Genomic DNA, 7,517 nt, shown 5'->3' with positions numbered 1-7,517 from the left:
TATATATCTATATATATATATATTTTTTTTTTTTTTAAATCTTGGTCTCACCCCTCGGGTGGTGTCCGTCCCCCATTCAGCTCGGGTCCTCTACCGGAGGCCAGGAAGCTTGAGGGTTCTGCGCAGTCTACTTGCTGTTCCCAGCCCTGCGCTTTTCTGGACGGAGATGTCCGATGTTGTTCCCAGGATCTGTTGCAACCACTCATCTAGTTTGGGGGTCACTGCCCCGAGTGCTCCGACTACCACAGGCACGACTGTCACCTTTACCTTCCAGGCTCTCTCCAGCTCCTCTCTGAGCCCTTGGTATTTCTCGAGTTTCTCGTGTTCCTTCTTTCTGATGTTTCCATCACTTGGGACAGCTACATCCACTACAACGGCTTTCCTCTGCCCTTTATCGATGATCACGATATCTGGTTGGTTCGCCATTACCATCTTGTCAGTCTGGATCTGGAAGTCCCACAGGATCTTCGCTCTGTCATTCTCCACCACCTTCGGAGGTGTTTCCCATTTTGACCAGCCACCTGGTTATGGCGTTCCATGTAGGCTTTCCCTGCCAGCATCTTACACCCTGCAGTTATGTGTTGGATCGTCTCAGGTGCCTCTTTGCACAACCTACACCTTGGGTCTTGTCTGGTGTGGTATATCTGGGCCTCAATGGCTCTGGTGCTCAGGGCCTGCTCCTGAGCAGCCAGGATGAGTGCCTCTGTGCTGTCCTTCAGGCCAGCCCTGTCTAGCCACTGATAGGACTTCTTGAGATCAGCCACTTCAGTTAAGGTCCGGTGGTACATCCCGTGTAGGTGCTTGTCCTCCCATGATGGTCCCTCTTGCAGCACCTCATCCTCTGTTCCCCATGGTCTGAGACATTCTCTGAGTACGTCATCCATTGGAGCCTTCCCCTTGATGTATTCAGGGAGCTTGGATGTTTCATCCTGGACAGTGGCTCTCACTCTCACTAGTCCCTGGCCTCCTTCCTTTCAGCTTGAAAAGAAAAAAAAAAACTAACATTGCAATATCACACATGCAAATAGGCAGGCACATGCAGGGAGAACATGAAAACTCCACACAGAAATTTCTACTTGGATCTCCTGATTGTGAAGCAGCCGTGCTGATTCCCTCTTGAGTTCCACTTGCAAAATGGCATTAGTGAGAGAGGTAACTTATTGCTTGAAGTCGGTCGTAAACTTTCAGGTTATTCACCTAACATTTTAAACGGAGACAGGTATCAAAACACATTGACTCACTCATAAAGATGGAGCTTTGAAAAATGAAAGAGGTGTACTTTGTCAGAACATTATGTACATTATGTGAGAGCAATGGTTCTTAACCTGGGTTCGATCGAACCCTATGGGTTCGGTGAATCGGTCTCAGGGGTTCGACGGAGCCTCTGCCATGGAGGTTAAGACACACCCGATTCAACATGTCAATTAGTTATGACACGCCCGCTTGGCCATCATTGGCTGTAGGTGATCACATTCCATTGCTTGTCCAATTAGTGCTGTGGGAAATTTAGTTCGCTTAGTAGTCATCGTGTGACTGTTGAGATAGTACGTCGTACAAAAAAAAGGATACTTCTCTCTTGAAATTGTATTAACTTTTTTCTGTTTTTAATAAATTAGTTTTTTTTAAATATCTTGAATTTGTAAAATATATATAAAAATGTATTTATTTATTTGTTTCTTTTTTTTCCCACTAATGAAGGGTTCGGTGAATGTGCATATTAAATGGTTGGTTTCGGTACCTCTAAGAAGGTTAAGAACCACTGTGTTAGAGTTATGTGAGAGTTAACGTATATGAGTACGGTATTTATCACTACACTACATTCAACACCCCTCTTAAGAGTCTGGTCACACCCTCATTATATCTTTATGTTGAGAATTACACAAACAATGGATCTCACCCTTCGTCATCATTTCTCTCAGTTCTGTACTTTTTTTCCCCTTCTTACTTCCCCTACTACTTACTCCTTATTTACTCATCTACTTGTGTATTTTTGCCCCCAAAGCAAACGCATATACTCCACACATCTGCAAAACCTCGCTTCGGCAGTCCAAACACGCTTGTGTCTTTGTATGAGACTCTGGCCTCATCCCCATTGTCATGTTAATGACTTGTTTGCTCTGTTTTTGAGTCGCTGCCCACCATCCATCAAAGCATCTCCCAGTTTTTCATTTCAAGCTCAGCATTTCTACCTGTAATTAGGCTAGGGTGCATGGAAAAAAAAAAGATGGATTTTGTTAGCACAATCCAGAGGAGAAAAATACATTGGGAAGTCACAGTGGCAGTTCTGGGACTGGCCTTTAACGGTGTCTAATTGATCAGGGAAGTCATTGGTACATGGTACATGTGGTAAACGGATGATTCCTGTATCCTTGTGTCAAAGATTTTCTCGGACAAAGTTAAAGAAATGACTCAGCACACAGGAAAATTGTCTTCAATATCGGCGGGAGCGGATCTCTGAGAGCGAACGACGGTAGTTGCTCCGATGATCACACACTCGGCTCCCTCTCCGGCGGTTCGAACTTTTATCGCAAAATACAAGAAAGACACTGCCCCCGAGATTTGCATACCGCGCCCCCCGGTCCGGCCCCTCGGTAGTGATCTGATCTACCCGAATACACAAGTCACAGACTTTGCTGATGACAAATGTCCACCCCGATCGCTCATATAAGTATGTACTGCACATGCATATGTCAGTAAATGTACAGATATAACACAATAAAGTGTTGTCTTTCCTGCATCTGTGTCTGTAAAATTGAGTGGGTGGGTATCTGATGCATTTATTTCTATGTGCATTCAAGCACTCACGGGTGATTATGCAATGTATTGCAGTAAGGGTAGACATTTTGTGCAAGTACTGTGTGTTTCTTTTCACGGTGGCTGAAGGGAGGAGAGGCTGGGCTGTGGTTGGAATAATTTAACTTTGAAATGTCAAACTGATCAGAAGATCAGGTGATGAGTTTTGTTATAAAATGAAGAGTAAAAACAAGTGTTTATCTCAATCCTTACATTGCATGTTTAACAATCGGTAGTGACCTATTGTAGATGTACACAAATCTGCAAATCTGAGAAATGTACGTTTCCTCAGTTCTATGTGGAAAGTGCAGTACAGGATAGCTGCTCATGCTGTGACCTTCAGTAACATAAAATGAAAAGAGTCCTGATGTCTCTGGTGCTTGGATGGGTTTTCCCTTGACTGAGGATGGACAGTCATGCAAGATTGATTGTAAAGCATTCCTGCATTGTTATTTCAACTTTCAATCTCACAGCAAACTGTGTTGGGCTTTATGTTAGAGCGGCTTGCCTTTACTTTGTATGGATGTGATTTGGCTGTAAAGTTTTGTTTGTGTGATGCTTAAGGCCGTATCCCACTGAGCGGCAAAGGTGTGTAAGAGTACTGGATATTGATTTTTTTTGTCAGGGTTTATTCAAGGTCACAAATGGTCGCGGTGAATATCTGGCGAATGTCGCTCAGTACGATACGGGCGTTTCTATCGCTTCTCTCTGCCCCCAGTAGCACCTGGTGGGAGGCCCATGGTAAGGTGCCTATTATCTATCCATCAATTCATCCATCCACATAATTACCAAGCTACCAACTTACCTGAATATTATGAATTATATTATGATTTGTGTCTTGTCTCCACTAGTCTTTATTTTATGTAATTGGTTTTCTGTTAGCAATGGCTTATATTCATCCTGAGTGTTTGCACACATCAGCAGCACTGAGAATCTTGCCATGCAAGATTTTTACCTCACTGCTCCTCTCCTGTGGGAACGGTCACAGGGGGGACTGCCCGTGGTGACCGCGGCTGTCAGATGCTGTTTTCATGATGCCAAAGAATGATTGGTTTTGTGGAGCTGGAAAGTGGGCTCTGACACGCAGTGGGAAATCATGCCACACCTGGGAGAAGAAAATATTGGCGGAATGTGAAATCTTGGTGAACAGGGTCACTCTAAAGGTCATGATAAGATGTCACCTGTCTCATTGTCATTGAGTATTCAGGGTGATCTTTTACTGGTTAAATGGAGAATTTTATGGCTGAATTTGTTCTTTGTTTGAGAAGAGTATGAATGTCTGCTTGGCTCTTAACAACAAAATCACAGACTTGCCCAAAAAAAGCAAGAAATGAATGTAATGGAATTACATTGAAATTCATCCTGCGCACGTACCTGAGCAGCAGATGTCATGCTGTCAAACATTTTCTAGTCTGACATATGTATATCCACATATGTGGAAAAAAAATAGCTGTTATTGTGACGTTGTTTGATTCCTTTGTACACATCACTGGCAGGGATGAGTCCCTTTGACACGCTGCATGTTTCCACTTCGTGAATTCAGTATTTTGTCTGACAGCGCTTTAAAGGAGGCTTTCTTACCCGCAGCTGCTTCTCTCTCTTCTGTGGTTGAGAGGAAAGAAATTTCATCTGTGCTGTATGTTGCACAGAGAGCGAATTTGACAATAAAGTTGACTTGACTTGACTTCTGACAAACCCACTTGCGACAATTTCAATGATTGATTAACCTTGAACGTGTCAAGAGGGAAGAGACGATAACAAATCATGTGATTCCACCATATTACAATGATACTGATGTGCTTTGTTTTCAGAGGTAAGTTTGGAAGCCTTTGTGTAGCAGTGAGGGGGCAGGCAGTAACACGTAGTTTTAAACTGTTGCATCTACTGTACCAACTTGTTCACCAAAAGCCAAGCCACGAACTTCCCCTCATTGGCTACAAAAAAAAGGAAACAATCTAAATTTGGACCAAAGCAGTTGGTAAGTAACTCATCAAATCCAAACGTGTCTTCAATTCCTCACAGGACTAAAAATTGAAAAGGACTTAAATAAGCAAAGAAAGTGGGCATTTGGTCAACAAACCAGTTGAATGTCATGGCAATTGAATGTCCCCCGAAGCTTTCATTGTCACAATTACTCTGGATACATGTACTCTTTCATCAATAAAACATATTTGCATGAGTATCATTTTACCAGAATGATGAGTCATGTTTGAGGTCACAGAAATGTCAACAGGAACTACATAAATGCTCTGCTGTGAATACTAGATTTTAACAAACAGCACTTCTTGTTTAAGGAGAGTTATTGCGAGCCTTATTCCAGTTTTATAGCCTCCACTAAATACGCATTGGCCAACACTCGTTTTGTGGATGGCAATTTGCATCTCGCGGTCGACCATAGATTACTCAATGGCTCTCCCTGCTGGCATTTGTGGGAAATAAACCACAGCGTCAAATGTATCGACGGGAACAATAATTTGATGATCAGACCATGACAAGATCTTAATTGTGTCCCTGATGTATTCATTTTCGAATTTACCTCGAATCAGAGCGTTTTATGGTAGCCTATTTACTAGCTAGTTATTGATGTCTAGTGAGGTGCATATATGGCCTGAAATATGTGTCACCAGAAACAGTATCTGAAGAATTTATAATTGAATTTGAATCAGTAAACTGGAATACGTGCATAGATGACATAAATTTAATTTGCATTGTTTAACATAAACCTTTACTTTTAAAAACTGAATCTTAATTGTGCAGTTTGAATTTGAATTTGTCACTAAAAATTCAATTCTGTTTGTTTTTCTTTTCACATTCAGCTTTACAAATACAAATTCAAATCTTTACCACACAGATTCAGTTCGTTTAACTTTTCACATTCAGTTTTACGTGTAAAAATGTTAAATTTCACAATGCAAAATCCCAAAACAAGGGCGGTCATCCAGTGGGTAGCGCGTCGACCTCACAGTGCAGAGGTACTGGGTTCAATTCCAGCTCTGGCCTCCCTGTGTGGAGTTTGCATGTTCTCCCTGGGCCTGCGTGGGTTTTCTCCAGGTACTTCGGTTTCCTCCCACATTCCAAAAACATGCACGGCAGGCTGATTGAACACTCCAAATTGTCCCTCGGTGTGGGTGTGAGCGCGGATGGTTATTCGTCTGTGTGTGCCCTGCGATGGGCTGGCAACCGGTTAAGGGTGTCCCCCGCCTACTGCCCGAAGATGGCTGGCTCCAGCACGCCCAGCGACCCTTATGAGGATAAAGCAGTTCAGAAAATGGATGGATGGATGGAAAATCCCAAAACAATGGTCAAAGTTTTGTAAACATAATTAAATTGTGGGCATCACACTCCGCTATTGGTGAGCACATCTGCCTCACAGTACAGTGATCATGAATTGGATGCGGGGCCGGCCTTCCTCTGTGGTGTTTGCATGTTCTCCCCGTGCTTGCATGGGCTTTTTCCAGGTCCTCCGGTTTCCTCCTATATTCCAAATACATGCACGGTAGGTTAATTGAACACTTTAAATTGTCCTTAGATGTGATTGAGAGTGTGAATGTTTATTTGTCTACATGTGCCCTGCAATTGGCCCCCGCCTACTGCCAAAGACAGCTGGGATAGGCTCCCCCGCCCTCCAAGAGGCACAACCCTTGTGAAGATAAAGCAGTATGCACTTTGTAGGTTGTCACTTTTTGAAGTTGGCTGAAGTTGTCATGCTTTAGTTTACAATGGCCTTGCCACATCAAATGAGGCAGTCACGCTAATGACCAGAAAAGTACTTCATGTTTAGAATATATGGCAGAAAAGGCATATATTCTGTTTGTGAGGACTCGCTGAATCGATTTCTATACTTGATTAACAATGCCTGTTTTAAATGGTATAGTTTCAAGATCACAATGTCCATGGTGTTTAATCTCTTGCTTAATTGGCTTCTCAGTTAAAGTCAAGTCAAATTTATTTATAGAGCCCTGAATCAGAGAAAGATTTGTAAAGTGTTCACCTGAGGATCTGAGGCTGTTGCCTGGTTTATTGGGGGTAGGCAGGCTGCTTATGAAGATGATTAGTTTTGAAATCACTTCATGTCTTATTCTTATTGATGATTGGTTGAACACATACTACTCTTTTGGCATGCCATGTTATTAATTATTTGTCAAACGTACTCTTTTGGTGTGCAAAATGTTCTGGACACCATTGTCCCTCTTGAAGATAAATTGGTTAAAAATAAGCGATGGTGCCACAGACTAAATATGACTCAGTCAAGGCACAGAAAAGGGAGTGAGTGCTGGATGGCTTAGCATAAATGGTGCAAATCCAAGCTTAAATCCATTATGACAATTACAACAGCTGGGTGTGTTCCGTATGATTTTGTATGACATGGGAGAGATTATTTATCTGACATGATTGCAAAGTATTTTAACAAATCTTGTGTCCTGTTTGTCACAGTTCAAGGTGTACCCCACCTACTGCCCAAAGCCAGCTGGGAAAGGCTCCAGCACCCCCCCACCCCCCAAGACATTCATGAGGATAAAATGATTAGAAAATGGATGGATGGATGGATAGATGGGTGAATTAAAAAAGCAGCATACCGAAACTACAGCTGACACATTTCACACCTGTCACGAACAAAATAGTCCAACAGACCATCCCTGGTGTAATTTCAGCCATGTTGCCTTGAGGAGTTGCCTGCTGGATTTCTAAAATCTGTGCCTAGCAGTTTGTTAATACCCTATTTT

Source organism: Hippocampus comes, unplaced genomic scaffold (assembly GCF_001891065.2).
Source record: "Hippocampus comes isolate QL1 unplaced genomic scaffold, H_comes_QL1_v1.1 scaffold94, whole genome shotgun sequence".
Taxonomy (NCBI): Eukaryota; Metazoa; Chordata; class Actinopteri; order Syngnathiformes; family Syngnathidae; genus Hippocampus; species Hippocampus comes.
The sequence above is the reverse complement of the archived record's forward strand: the minus strand, read 5'-3'. Positions refer to the sequence as shown.